This window comes from Pelodiscus sinensis, chromosome 13 (assembly GCF_052426305.1).
Source record: "Pelodiscus sinensis isolate ZL-2025 chromosome 13, ASM5242630v1, whole genome shotgun sequence".
In the NCBI taxonomy this organism is placed as follows: domain Eukaryota; kingdom Metazoa; phylum Chordata; order Testudines; family Trionychidae; genus Pelodiscus; species Pelodiscus sinensis.
In genome coordinates this window covers 20,703,354-20,718,599 of record NC_143064.1, presented here as the reverse complement: position 1 = coordinate 20,718,599, position 15,246 = coordinate 20,703,354, and the positions used below count along the sequence as shown (strand labels likewise).

General features: G+C 43.7%; 1 protein-coding gene across 1 annotated transcript in view; it reads right to left on the bottom strand.

Moving 5' to 3' along the window:
• The window catches only part of COL4A5 (collagen type IV alpha 5 chain), a 143,488-nt gene that overhangs the window by 120,944 nt on the left and 7,298 nt on the right, over nucleotides 1–15,246 (bottom strand). The window lies entirely within an intron of this gene.

The following is a 15,246-nucleotide window of genomic DNA, read 5'->3' as shown; positions in this document are numbered from 1 at the left end:
TGCGGAAGAGAAAGATGTTCTTCATCCACATTCTACCAGTGTCTGAACAGAAGCCCTTAGAGATGAAGATGCTAAAAGTCTCTTAAAAGAGTTAGATGATGTAGTTTTAATATGCATGAAGATAACTAGTACAAAGCAGCCATGCTAACGTATTTAACTGTACATGCTTTTTTTTTGGTTAAAGTCTCAAAAAGTCTCAATAAAGATTAGAAGTAATACATGCTGAACCATTTGTACGAACATATCTTGTGATGCAAAAGCAGAGCACTTCTGGGAAACTCTTGCATCCCAGACCATCAGTACAACTTCTGAATGAGAGATTCGTGTCAGATTCTTTTGACTGGTTGCCCCTCACTAAGGTGGATCAAGTAAATTGCCTAGTCACTGTCTATAATTGCTTCAAGTGGGAACCAGATTATAGTTAACAAGTTTTAAAAAACAGAGCTTCAATAAAATAGCTAACCCAGTTCTATAAGTTAGTGACTGACAGCCTACATTTATGCTTCAACTTATGAAAGTGGCAAAAATGCTCAAAAATAAAATACTATGACTTCAAAGGATTTTTTTTAAATCTTCATACTGCACTTCAAGTAGTTTGTATCTGTTCTTTAACCCTTGCCTCCAAAAAAGGGAGAGCCATTCTTCTTATGAACATACTTAAAGCTCATGATAGAATCTACATGTTTTGTTAGTCTATAAAGTGCTACCAGACCATTTGTTGTTTTTAAGTTGATCCTGTACAGACTAACTCTGCTACCCCTGAAGTATCCAATTAGTAACAGTTTCAACATAACTATATTAGATTGGCTATGTACAGTTGTATTGACAGGTTCTGATTTTCACCATTGTACACATTCACTATTAATTTCTTTCCAGACACAGTAGACCAATACGTTAAATGGTGTACTACTATCATATTCAGCTCCATCGTCAGTTTCATTTTGGAGTCCACACTTCCTATTGGGTTTCAATTTCTTTTACAAAGCTTAAATATTGGAGCAAGTTGAAGTTTTAAAATCTGATTACATATCAGTATGATGGAAGAAAGAATGTGAAACATTTCAGTGAATGTTTAAGTTTGAGGATAGGATGGGAGTACAATTTGGATTAGATTTATTAAATTTGGTGACAAGTTTGACCTTAATGATTCCCATTAAGTAGGCAGGGGATTGTTTGTGCATTTGAGGAATGATTCCTAATTTTACTTGACAAAAAAGGCAACTCAGTTTTGTAGCTGAACCAAAAAGAGTGTTTGTGCTTGATAGGGATGCTTCACACAGCCAGATATATGATGAAATCTCAAATGAAGCATCTATGATGACTGTAAATTACATAGGGTCAGAATAACTCAGTGGGATTTTGGCAAATACAGTTACACTAAAGTGAACAAATACAATGACCCAAAAATACCTATGTAGACAGTCAAGTTGTTGTTTTTTAGAGAGCATGCTACAGACAATGTAAAGAGTGCATCCTCAAATTAAAGAAAAAACTTCAGAATGTTACAGTTAAAAGCTTTTACCTGCTCTCCTACCCATTACTAGGAGAGTCATTCCATTATTTGTATTCTCTGCTCTGTGTTGTCAATTGGCTCTCTGGGTCCTAGCTTGCCACAATCAACATCTCTGCAGTGATGAACAGGGAGTCTGAGTGCTCCGGAGTAGTATAATCTGCCCTGTAAAACTTAACTTATTCTTTAAAAAAAAAAGTTCTGGCATGATTGCTGTGTGCACGGCCTACTGCTAGCTTCTTACTCAACAACTAACAGGTTAATTACGAGTGTTATACATTAATTATTAGACCAGATGCCAACTCTGTTACCACAGCAACAGGCACATGCAAATAGAAAATATTGTTACAACTAACATTCTTGTTTGCGCCCAGTTAGTCTGCATGTATGAGAAGAGCAACTACAGAGCTGCTCAAACCTGTGATGGTTTCTTAGGCAATTGAGGGTTAGTGCTTTGGATTCTGCCCCCTTCCACCCTGCCTTTTAAAGAGGGTTAAGCTTTTTGTTAATTAAATGCAAGAGTGTCTTGTAATCTTATCCTTTGCAATACAGCGGGGAGAAGTGCCAGGCGGAGGGGAGGGGAGGGGGGAGCAAGTCACTACTGTATTTATGCAGGACTTTGGTTTGCATGCTAAAAGTTAAGAGGGAATGTTTGAAGAACCAAGGTCTCTGCTGACAGACTATGCAGATAGAGTGCACCTTTTTGATGCGTCTTATATTGTGCTAGGGTGATACATTTAAGTTTGTTAAAGAATCTGAATCATCTGGAAACAAGATTGGTCAATTCACAAATATGAGAAATGAAGTGTAAATCAAACATTCAAGGTTGAACTTACCTAAAATAAAAAAACAACAAGAATTAAAAAAACCCAAAAGACTGCAGCTTATCTGAAGACTAAGTTTACACCACACTTTGAACAACATTAGCTGATAAAATGGTATAGGTTTGGGTTATAAAATGGAAGTGAGGGTTCTTTCTAAGCAAGAGCAGTGGCATATGCTAGGGCAAGCAAGTGAAGTTTCCTAGTTTATATAAAGGTTATCCTGATGTCCAATGACAAAAATTAGCACACATGTGGCTGGGAAACAGAATAGCATGGTTGGGATATATGGTACTAGAATATTTTTCAAGAGTGTGCAACAGTGCAAAGTTGCCCTTTTCTGAACCCTTTCCAAGGCCAAAATAGCTTTTTGAGGTGAGGAGACCACATCTGTACACAGTACTGAAGATATGGCGTACCATAGTTTTATACTTCCCCTCCTCCTCCCCCTGGTTTCCCCCTTCCAGCTCCCTCCTCCCAGGTTTCCACCTCCCCTCTCCCACCTCCTTTTCCCAGTCTCCCCAGAGGTTAATCTCCCCCCCCCCCAGTTTTGTTAAAGAGAGTTTCTGTTTTTGAACACACGTGTCCTTTATTTTACACATCAGGAAGGGGGGTTAGGGAGGGGTAAGTGGAAGGAGGTGAGGGAGGAATGGGGCACGAGCCCCCGATGGGGAGGACTGAGGTGGCTCTGCGGGCTCCTCGGGGTGGAAGCTCTCCTGCAGGGCCTCCTGGATCTTGACAGCCCCCTAAGTGACCTCCCCGGATGGCAGCCTGCGGCAAGTGCAGCCGGGCTGATGGCCGAGTGCTGTGATGTGCCAAGTGTGGGCACTCAGGGCACTCCAAGACAGGACTGCTTTGCTGTCCTTCGAGGGAAGTAGGCAAGCAAGCGGGGAACCCTGAGAACTGTCTGTCCGGGGTGGGGATGCGGGGGTAGCTTGAGCCCCGAGGGGGTGGGGGGCGCTTCGTGAGCCACACCCTGGGGAGGAGGAGGAGGAGGAGGAAGAGCTGCATGCAGCTTGCGAGCCTCAGGTTGGCCATGGCTGGTCTAGATCATTCCTGACAGGTGTCTGTCTAACCTGCTCTTAAATATCTCCAGTGATGGAGATTCCACAACCTCCCTAGGCAATTTATACCAGTGTTTAACCACCCTGACAGTTAAGAAAAACTTCCTAATGTCCCACCTAACCTTCCTTTGCTGAAGTTTAATCCCATTGCTTCTTGTCCTATCTTCAAAGGCCAAGGAGGACAATTTTCCTTCCTGTGACACCCTTTTAGATACCTGAAAACCGCTATCATGTCCCCTCTCAGTCCTCATTTCCAAACTAAACAATTCCAGTTCCTTCAACATGGCCTCATAGCTCATTTTCTAGATCTTTAATCATTTTAGTTGCTCTTCTCTGGACCTTCTCCAAATCGTTCTTGAAATGTGGTGCCCAGAACTGGACACAATATTCCAGTCAGGCCTAATCAGCACAGAGCAGAGCAGAAGAATGACTTCTCATGTCTTGCTCACAACATTCCTGTTAATGCATCCCAGAATCATGTTTGCTTTTTTTGCAACAGCATCACACTGTTGACTCATATTTAGCTTGTGATCCACTATGACCCTTAGATCCCTTTCTGTAGTACTCCTTCCTAGACAGTCACTTCCCATTCTGTATGTATGAAACTGATTGTTCCTTCCTAAGTGGAATACTTTGCATTTATCCTTATTAAACTTCACCCTAATTACCCAAGACCTTTTCTCCAGTTTGCCCAGATCATTTTGAATTATGACCCTACCCTCCAAAGCACTTGCAACTCCTCCCAACCTTGGTATCATCTGCAAACATAATAAGCATACTCTCTATGCCAGCGTTTCCCAAGCTATGTGCTGTGGCCCGGTACCAGGCCGCGAGGGGGCGGGAGGGGGGGAAGTGGGCCTCAGTGTGGCTGCTGGGAGGGGAGCAGGGAGGGCTGGGGGGGGGGGGGAACTGGCTGCTGGGAAGCAGGGTTGGGGGCAGCGGGGCTGTCAGGCATTGGAAGCAGGGCTGGATGGGAGGGGAGGTGCGGAAATGGAGGGGCGGGGAGTACACGGGGGCTAGATGGGGGATATTGGGAGAACCAGCCGCCGGAAGCAGGGCTGGACAGGGGCAGCGGGGCTGGCCAGGGGAGATCAGGAGGAGAATCGGCCCACTGGGAGGGGATCGAGGGGAGCAGGGCTGGTTGGGGGGGTCGTTGGGGGGAGTGGGGCTGGCTGGGGACAATCCAGGAGGGCAGGGGCGAACCAGTCGGGGAGATTGGGAGGAGAAGTGGGGGGGCGGGGGAAGGAGAAGCAAATTGGCTGGCAGGAAGTGGGACTGACCCAGTCACATGCAGACCTGGTCACACGAGTGAGTCTGGCCCCGGGGATTCATTTTGCCCCCCCTTCTTCCCCCAAATACCCTCCCTCATGTAGCTGCAAACTGACTGGTTGGTAGACACACACTCATGCAGCGTGAGCATGTCTACCAGCCAGGCAGTTAGCAGCTACGGACTGATACACCTGATAATAAATAATAAAATAATAAAATAATAATAATAATAATAATAATAATACTTACCCAATTAGAAAATACCAGACATTTTATATGTCCGGTATTCTCAATTTGTTTCCTGGACAGAACCCTCAAATACTGGACTGTCCGGTTCAAAACCAGACACCTGGCAACCCTACCCCTCCTTGCACCCTCCCTCCTAGCCAGATACCTTACCCCCCCCCAATCTGCTCCTGGAGTGCCCATGCCACGCCAGATCCCCCCCCCCCCCCCAAGCCCTGGCCCAGGCTGGGCAGAGGATGCAGGTGGAGGATGCAGCCGGGTGAAACAATGAAAATTTATTCATTTTTAATTCTTTTTTTAAAAATATTCATTTATATTTTTGGGCTGTAAAAAAAAAAAAAAAAAAAAAAAAACAGTACTAAAAAAAATGGGTTCCAACTAAAGTAAAAAGTTTGGGAAACCCTGGTCTAGGCAGCTTTCTATCCATCTTACAGTCCATTTCTCCTATCCATATTCCCTTAACTTGCTGGCAAGAATACTGTGGGTGACTGTATCAAAAGCTTTGCTAAAGATGGCACTGGGGGCTTTGGGAGGACCAGAAACTAGTTGAATATTCATCATTTGGTTCATTAATATGCAAATTAATGTTACCTGTCCTCCAAAAGCTCATGAACGGATTTACTGGTTCCCCTGTCAGAAAGTTTGGGAACTCCTGCTCTATGCCATCATCTAACTCATGAAGGATTTTGGGAAAATCCTTAGCACAAAACTTAAGTGACAGGCCTCAAAAGGTTTATCTGTTTTTCCTCATGCTACATCTACACTACGAGCCTCTCCCACAAGAAGAAATGCAAATGAGCACTCCATTTGCATATATCAAGCTCTCATTTGCATTTCCTCGCATCCCTTTTGTGCTGTGTAGAAGGCTCCTTTTTGCACTTAAGTGGGTTTTTACACAAAAAGGAGCCACTACACAGTAGTATTTGTGCAAAAACCTCTTGTGCAAAAGGGATCCAAAGAGGAAATGCAAATGAGTGCAACATATGCAAATGAGTACTCCATTTGCATTTTCTCTTGCAGAAGAGGCTCGTAGTGTAGATGTAGCCTCAGAGTAGAGGGAGAGAGTCAACTTTTTTGCCCCATCCATTTGGACAGATGTGGAGAATCAGGTCTCATACAAAAGAAACTTCTAGCATCTCTGGGGGCATCGAGAGAGGTTGCACATGGAAAAGAATCAAAGAGCAAGGATTCAGCGTCATACTTTTATGGAACTGCCATGCCACTCTACCATAGTTTGAGGGAACAGGAAATCTGAGAAGCCTCTAAAATACTGAATACACCTCTTTAGTTGCTTTTCTTTTTATTTATGGTCCTGGAAAGATGTAGATATCACAAGACATCTCACCAGTAGTCAATTTCTCTTACTAACCCTGATGACATTAGGCACATTCCTTAAGGTACACTTAGAATATATTAAATCCATTTTAGCATAAGCATCTCAAGTTTGCATACAAATCTTTTTCTTGAGGATTTTTTTTTTTTAAACCTCAGAGACATGGCCAATTTCAATATAACTTAGATGAACTACCATGAGCACTCTAGTTAAGAAATCAAGTGATGCTACACATGTTTTTAGGCTCACAGTTTTATACAAACAAACACTTGATACAATGCCCACTATGAAAAGCCTCAATGCCTACTATGAAAAGCCTCTTGAGAGTCTATGGGCCTGATCCATAGACGTCTCTATAATGCAACATCGGTCTCCATCAATAATTTCACCACACAAAAGAAAAGCCGCCTCCACAAGAGGCATGCAGCTATATAGCTCTTGCACACCTAGGAGTCAGGCCTGCTGCCAGCTGCTACTGGGTGGGGCACAGAGCTATCTGTGGTGCCAGTAGAGGCAGGTAACCTGCCTCAACACCTGCAGTGGTCACCCAGTCCCCCATAGCAACAAGACCCAGTGTCTGACATTCCACAAGCCAGTACTGGGTCATGACCCATAGTTTGAAAGCCACTGCTCTAGCTAGCACCTCTGCTGCTTGGTAAACAGAAGTCCATCCCTCCCCCGTAAAGCCCTAGAAACATAGAAAATTCTCTTCCTTTTTTTTTTTTTTTTTTAAGGAAGTGCTCATTGATCTGGCCAGGACACAAGGCCTACTCCAGAGTCACCAATCTTGCAGCAATTCTGCGCTACTGGAGCTGACCAGTGTTTGGGAAGAGGGGGCTTTGCAGGGACACAGGAGGCCCTGAGATCACCCTCCGCTCCCCAGGAGAGCTGCCTGGTAGGATAGCTGCTCTCATTCCCCTTATCTGAGAAGTGCCAAGTGCTGTAAATGTAAACACACTGATACCTGTGACCCTAAGGGAGAGCACAAACCTTTTAACCGTTTCCTATCACTGGTAAACCTGACAGTGAGAATGCAACCTAACGTGCTGCAGCTGCACTAATGCAATGTTTTAAGCTCATGTAGACCTGCCTCAAGAACAGTCCAAACCATTCCCCTCTGCATGGAACTTACAGGAATCTCAAAGTTTTATTTTCTTCTTCTCAAATAAAATAGATAAGGAGAAAGAGAAAAACAGGTAAAAATCTCATCCCTTCAATGAAGTATAGCTACATTAACCCATTAAAAAATAAAAAAAGTTTCTCTGCTCAGAGTTTATTGTCCTCAGCCCCCTTAGGCATTAGATGTTCTCTCCCCAACAGTCTAGTTGAGGTTAACCCACAGAAGACTGTTATTTCCTAGTTAGTCACAGTCATGGGATGAGTTACATACTAGAGATGTGACAGACTAATTGACTATCTGATAAGCAAATGCTTATTGGACAGTCGACAGGCTCCTCGACTAGTTGCTTCCCGCCCACGCCTTGCTGCCTCTATCAGCAAGAGGCAGCAGGGGGAAGGGGAGAGGGTGGGGGGAGGAAGAGTACTTCAAAGCAGCAATGCCACTTGGAGCCTGGGGCCAGAGCCCAGGCTCCATGCAGCGCTGCTACTTTGAAACACCATGTGCAGCCCAGGGCCAGGTGGGGTGTCCCCAGGCTGCATGCAGCATTTCAAAGTGGCAGCTCCGTGTGGAGCCCAGGATCAGTCCCCAGCACTAGGGCTGTTGCTACACTTCAAAGGCAGAGGTGCACTATCGACTATTCGATTAGTCAATTAACATCCCTATTGCGTATCCCTTTCACGAGGTACAGTTAGCATCTGCCGACTCCAGCAGCAATTGTTACATTCTCCCCTTTCTTGCTCCCATGGGGAAGTGGATGCAATTAAGGCTTTTCAAACACACACCTCAGACAATAAGCTACAGAGATAGTAGACACAAGAGCAAACAACCTGGAGAGACGGTTCTGCCCCTTACTGGATATAGGGCAATAACTCAAACATGGGTTCTTCAGTCACATGATCATTTCTTGTTCCAACCCTTTCTTCTGCAAAGACCTGTTCCTTAGCCCTGGTCCATACTAGACTACGAAAGCTGGTCTAAGGTACAGTATGCAACTAGCTATGCAAAATGGGTAGTTTATGGCTCAGCTGGAGTTGGCTAACCTTAGCGGTGTCCCCACAGAGAGAGGCTGACAGGAGCATTGTAAAATAAGTACCGTACGCCAGAGGGTACTGCCCTCAGCATTCAAGTTATGGGTCTATTCTAGACCCGCTAAATTGAACACTTCGGCTATGTCTACATTGGCGCAATCTTGCGCCAGAGATATAAAAATGAGGCTAAGCGTGGAATATCGCCGAGCCTCATTTGCATATCTATTTTTGCACAAGAGCCTCTTCCGCAAGAAGGAGCGGTCTACTTTCGGGAATAATGGCATTGCGCAAGAGGGTTTTTCTTGCGCAAGAAGGGGCAGTGTAGACAGCTCCTACTTGTGCAAGAGCCTCTTCCGCAAAAATGGCGGCTCATTAGATATGCAAATGAGGCTCAGCAATATTCCATGCTTAGCCTCATTTGCATATCTCTGGCACAAGATCGCGCCGTGTAGACACAGCTTAAGAGATCAACCTCCAAGCATATAGATGTGCCCTTACAAGGATGGATCTACCATTTTAGGGCTAGCCCACTGTTGCTGATTCTCATGGTTTGAGAACAAAAATGTATGTTACTGCCATCACCACTAGGGAGGTTAGAGAGCTCCTAAGTGAATAGTCACGTAACTGCATGAATTATCAGTTACACAACTATTCAAACATCCATGGAGGCAGGGCTGACAGCTAATGCGCTCCAGGCCCACCCCCTAAAAACCATACTGCTGCCTCTCATACAGAGGTAGCAGAGCAGGGGTAGCAGGCAGCAGCTAGTCCATGAGGGGAGTCAGTTTAAGAACTAGCTTCCTGTGCAGACTGGCTGCCTGCCACCCCACACTGCTGCCCCTCATACAGAGGCAGCAGCCTCTGTCTGGAGGAAGCCAGACCCCACACACACCTGCACCTGCAGACAGGAGCTGCTGCAGCAGAGCACCTTCTGTCTGCAGCAAGCCCAGGCCCACTGCTGTTAGAGGCTGCTTCCTGGCAGCCTCCCCTATGCCTCCACTGCTGCCTCGGATAGACGCAGCAGCAGGGGACTGTGGGGACCAGGGCAGGCAGCACTGTCTGCTGCCTGCCCCTCCCCCTGCTGCCTCTGTAGGACACAGCAAGAGGAGGTCAGGTGGGACTGCAGAGCCAGTATGCACCGAGAGCCAATTTGAAAGCCTGCCCAGTGCACGCAACAGCTCCTGCCTACTCCCTTCTCCCGCCCCACACCCTCCGCACAGCTGCCTCTCTATCAGAGGCAGCAGTCTGGGAATGGGGGCAGGCAGATCTGGTGCTCATGGGGAGCTCACTTAAAGCCAGCTCCTCTCAGGCACCAGCTCCCACTTTCCCTTACTGCCTCTGATAGAGGCAACAAGTGGGGTGGGGAGGAAGTGTGTGTAGTGAACAATATTAACGGATAAGCCTGGGTTTATCGGTTAATTGTGTAGCCATCAATACGTTGGCATCCCTAGTCATTACACAAACATGATCACTAGTATTCTGGAGTCCTTAGCCAGCATCCTCCTTAATTGTATTGAGATATTTTTCATTCCTTCTACATGACTGACCTTTAGAGGTTATGGCATGGAACTGTTACAGCAGTAAGTTGCCAGCTTCTTTGTTTAAGTTCAAGTCCCCCCCCCCCGCCATCACACTAGTATTTGGAATTGGGGGGGGTAACTAACTGTTCAGCTGCCTTGCAGTTGATCCTGTGTCCTCGTTTCCTAGCATGTAGTTCCTTCGTAGCTACTTTACTTATTTTGGTACACAAAACAAGTTAGATGACACTGGCTCAGGTGTCTGCTTGGGTAGAAACAGATGTATAATTAGGTCTACAAGATAATTAAGGTAAGACAATTTGCTTATTGAATTTAATCAAATTACAAAAGTCATTTGGAGAAGTTCCCTTTTGTTTGAGAAAAACTTGAATATACATACTAATGAACAAAAAGAGGGCACATCCTTTAAATGGAGCTAAAATACTACTTCGTACATGAGTTTAACAGGGTGTTTAATAAAGTTGTGCAGAAATGCAGGTATTAGTTTTGCAATTGCAGACAGAGGTTCAAGTGCAGAGGAGACTGAGCCTCTTTTGAGCTTTGCCCACAGCACATATTAAATTTTCATTGCTTTGTTCCAAACAAAAAGAGGCTATTCTACTTCATTGTGGCTTCTAATAATGGCTGCTTTCACTCTGGGTGTGAAAATGTAGAGTTCTTCCCATTCCCAGTTCACTGCAGTTTTTGGCCTGGGGTGATGGTTTTTCCTCCTCTAGGGCATTAATCTTTTGGTGTATATGGAAGTAAAAAGACCACCTTTGCATAATACCAGTGGGGCTTTGAGTATACTGTTAATTGCTATTTTCCATTTATTCATACCATTGTGTTGGCCAAATCTTTGATTCCACTTCAGCCTCAACTTCTTACAAGTTTAGGCTAAGAAGAAATTACTTTAATGCCAAACAAAAATATATTAATGCATTTTAGTTAATTTTTCAGAATGTACAGTAGTGAAGTAAGGGGAGGGAGTTGCTAAAAAGAGGAAAGGGATACATTTATTTAAACTACTGTAAGTATATTAAACACTCCCCACCCCCACTGCCTTATGCTTTAGCTTAATTATGGAAGTGAACACCACCAGTTAATTAAGACTATTAGTCTTTAGGCACTAAAAGTCAGCAGCCCAATGACAGCTCTTGGAAAGAGTGCTACTAACAGGCTCATTGGAAAGAAATCACCCCCTCCGCCCCGGCCCCCCCAATAAAATAAATAGTATTCATTAAAAGGCTAATTTTAGAGACTCAAGAGCTCATAGCAAGCCAACAGATGAGGAAAAAAAGAGGACAATACACCTACACTTCTTTAGACGCTTAAGTAATATGGGAGTACAGTCAGTTCCTTCCCTCCCCCCAAAACAAACCAAAAATCACAACCCATCACAACCTGTCTGCGTGTGGCTTTCCGAAGGGAGGATGCATGGTGCAGGGCAACACCAAACATTAAACTAGTTTCCCATTATGCAGTGGAGGTTGAAGTTGGTCACGTTATGTGTCCAATACACAGAGTACATATAGTATGAGGAGTGCAGATGTTTATCTCATTAACCTAAAGATCTAAAGTAGCAATGTCGCTATAAGGTGTAACTGAGGCCTTTAACATTAGGGCTATGTAATCACCAAGAATTAATAGGACATGACTGTTCAGCCACATAAAAAATAATACCACCTTTATTTTCACACACAGATCTATGCTGATCCATAGCATGCTGCTGGTTTAAAACACTGATTTTCACAGGCTACAGAAGGATCCTTGTATAAACTGTGCCTGTGCAGTTAGTATTTATTATTCTTGTCAGAATAAATGATTCATTGGTATCAGCAGATTTAAAAGATACTGAAGCCTATTTGCTTTGTTATCCCAGTTTTAGGGATCAAGACTCTCATCACAACGTTAGTACAAACAGCCAAGATTTCTACCACACTGTTTAATCAATCACTACTGTGGCTGCCAAATGAAATCAGCCTTTTGCACTCCAAACTCAGTGCACTGTTTAAAGTTCTTATTTCCATCTAGCACACAGTGTCTATGTAATGGGCAATTAGTCCAAGTGGTAATTAAGATGTTTGACTGTATTAAGATGAAGGGAAGGGGAAAAGACTAAACCGTGCATTTCTTTTACACCTTCTGTCCAAGTGTCTCAAGTGATACAATAAGATCTTTGGGAATACAGCTAATTTTTAATATGTTTGTACAGTGCCTTGCACCTCATTGGCCTCCAAGTCCTACTGAAGTATAAATGTTTATATTAGAACAGTCTGGATGTGTCCAGACTACAGGGCTTTTTCGAAAAAAAAAAAGTGGCCTTTTTTCGAAAAAACTTCCCATGTCTAGACTGCTGCTGCGTTCTTTCAAAAGTAAATTGAAAGAATGCAGTTTTTTCAACTGTGGAAAACCTCATTTTACGAGGAAGAATGCCTTTTTTCGAAAGTGCTCTTTCAAAAAAAAGGGTGCTATGTAAAGCAAACTGTGCTTTTTTGAAAAAGAGCATCCAGACAGCTTGGGTGCTCTTTTGAAAAAGCGGCTTGCTTTTTTGAAAGTACTGGTTGTAATCTAGATGCTCTTTTTCAAGAGAGGCTTGCAGTCTAGACATAGCCTCTCATCCCCACTCCTGCGTCTTGGAAGTACGGCAGAAAGAGTAAAGGACAAAACTGGAGGATTTGACTAGAGTGGGTCAGAGAGGAGGAAAGGGAGTGGTACTTGAAGATGGGAAGTAAATTAAACTAAGTGTTATCATGTAACTGATAACTCGCTGTTCCCCGTGGTCTCAAGCACCCCTACTTTATGTCCCACCATATAAACGAAGACATGCAAGACTGAGGCAGCAAACTGAGGGCTCCAAGTTGAAACTTTCAAAAGTAATCTCTGGGATTTAGACTTTAAATCCAAGTAGGGATTGCAAAACACAGTTCTCACACTGCTTTAAATCAAAGTTGTAGATTACTATACTAGTCATAGTGATAAAGACTGAAGACTGATTGGTCATAGAAACTTTTGTACAAGGGTGCAATTCTTTGACATTTTTATGCCATTAAAATTCCTAGCACAGTTGCAGTACACTAGAACTGGAGGGGGTGGGATGGGAGGAGACAGCCAAATAAACTACTGGCAAAAAAGTTATCTAGTATAAGCCAGGTCTACAAATTAGGGATGGAATTGTTAGTATAACTATACCACCAAAACTTTTCTAGTATAAGCCAGGGTTAAAGCAAACTACAATAATGTCATTTTACTGGTATTATCTTGTACCACAAACAGGAAGAGAATCTTGATCTTGCAGAAGTGTTTTATTCTGCTTTTCAGATTAATTTTATCAAGCCCTTAGAACCCTTCTTGAACACAGTGAAAGAGCCTGTGAAATTCAACTCTGGATTTCATCAGGAAAGAACAAGGAGGAGACTAAGCTATTTTCATTCCTTGGAATGGGGCTGGTGGCAGAGGGAGGAAAAGGAAGAGAAAAGAGAATTAAGAGGAAGGGAACCTCACCCAATCACCAACCTTTTGGTGAAGCAGAGTTAGAATGGTGTCTCCCCATTCTCAATAATATTGAGCTCTATTACTACCACTACTACTATACCACACACACACACACACACACACACACACACAAAGTCAACCTAATGAGAAAAACAGGGCATATGGTACAAGAGGAGACTGGTGTGGAAAAGAATGGGACCCAAACAAAATAAACACACCCATTACAGCTGAAACTACTAACCCCCCTCCCTAACAGCAGCATTTTGTTTGTTTAGTATAGCAGATTATTACAGTTTCTTCTCTCCAGGCAACTATTGGTTAGACATTAGAAAAAACAGAATACAAGTGGAAGTGTTCAGCTGCTAGGTCAGAGCATAGTTTATTTTAAATACTAAATATGACCAACTGCAATTTAAAGAAGAGTGCAATTTGACACAATAGAAAGTCAATAGCGATGTTATTTTCAGCCTTAGCACAGTGTTATGCCATTTTACCAACCCCAAGTTACATGTACTCCTGCACCACAAAGCTGCTGTTGAGAGAACATACATATTACTTTCAAGAAGTCAGGTTGAGGCCTGGTATATGAAGTTTTATAATAAATTCCACTACAGGTTAGTCTTTAGTTAGAAAATGAGTTCTTAGGAAAGAAGGAGTTTGTACATTGGTCTGTTGAACTTTATGAAGCAGTGAGAGAAAGGGAAATTAGTGTTACGTTTCAGCTTGACCAATTAACAACATTGCAGGCAGTGCTTTTGTGATGGTACTGCCCGGTATGCAGTACAGGCAGTCCCCGGGTTACATGGATCCGACTTATATCTGATCCCTACTTACAAACGGGGTGAGGCAACCCCGCACTAGCTGCTTCCCCCCAGCAGACCAGGGAGACGCGAAGCTAGCGCTTCCCCCCGCCCCTCCCCAGCAGACCAGGGAGCGGCTTTTCTCAGCAGACAACTCAGCTTGAGAATAAAGGACTGAGGGAAATGAGATGTGGGAGAATAAAACTGAGCTCTGGAGAAATGTTTGGCTAGAGTTTCCCCTACAATATGTACCAGTTCCGACTTACATACAAATTCAACTTAAGAACAAACCTACAGTCCCTATCTTGTACGTAACCCGGGGACTGCCTGTACTGTCACCTTCAGTCAGAGCTTTACAACTTTTTCCCTGGATTACCGGCACTTTTTTTTTTTAAACAAAAAAAAAACTGATTGCAGGTATATAATTAGAAGGAGCTAGGTCTTGGCCCTGCAGAGATCTTACACAAGTAGACATAAGAAAGTGTAAGTGTTAGAAGTCTGGGTTCCTGATTAGGGAATTTTAAAAATCTGATTAAGTTGTGCTACAGATGTTTTGTTGTATAGGTTGAACCTCTCTAGTCTGGCACACTTGGGACCTGACTGGTGCTGAACCAGAGAATTTGCTAAACCACAAGAGGTCAATATTGGGATGAAGGGATCTATTTTTATTCCCAAGGCAAACAAACAGAATAGCACTTGCAATGCTGCTTAATATTGGTGACCACACTGATACACCCTATCCAAGTCTATGCCTTGCCAAGGCTTATCAGCTTTCTTTGTAACAAAGTGTTAGTGTTGTTACACACTTTTACTGTATTGGCACAAAAATAAAAAAAGTTAAAGCATAAAAAAGTCATAATTACACTTAGCAGCATTATCAGTACTTCCACTACTTGCTGGTTTCCTTAGAGCAGGGCTAGGCATAATATGGACTAGGGGCCAGACCTGGCTCACAAAGCCACTGGATTGGGCCCGCCACAGCTGTTGTAGGTTTAAAGTGCAGTCCAGCACCTCTCTGCTCTGGAGTGAGAGGGAGGCTACGT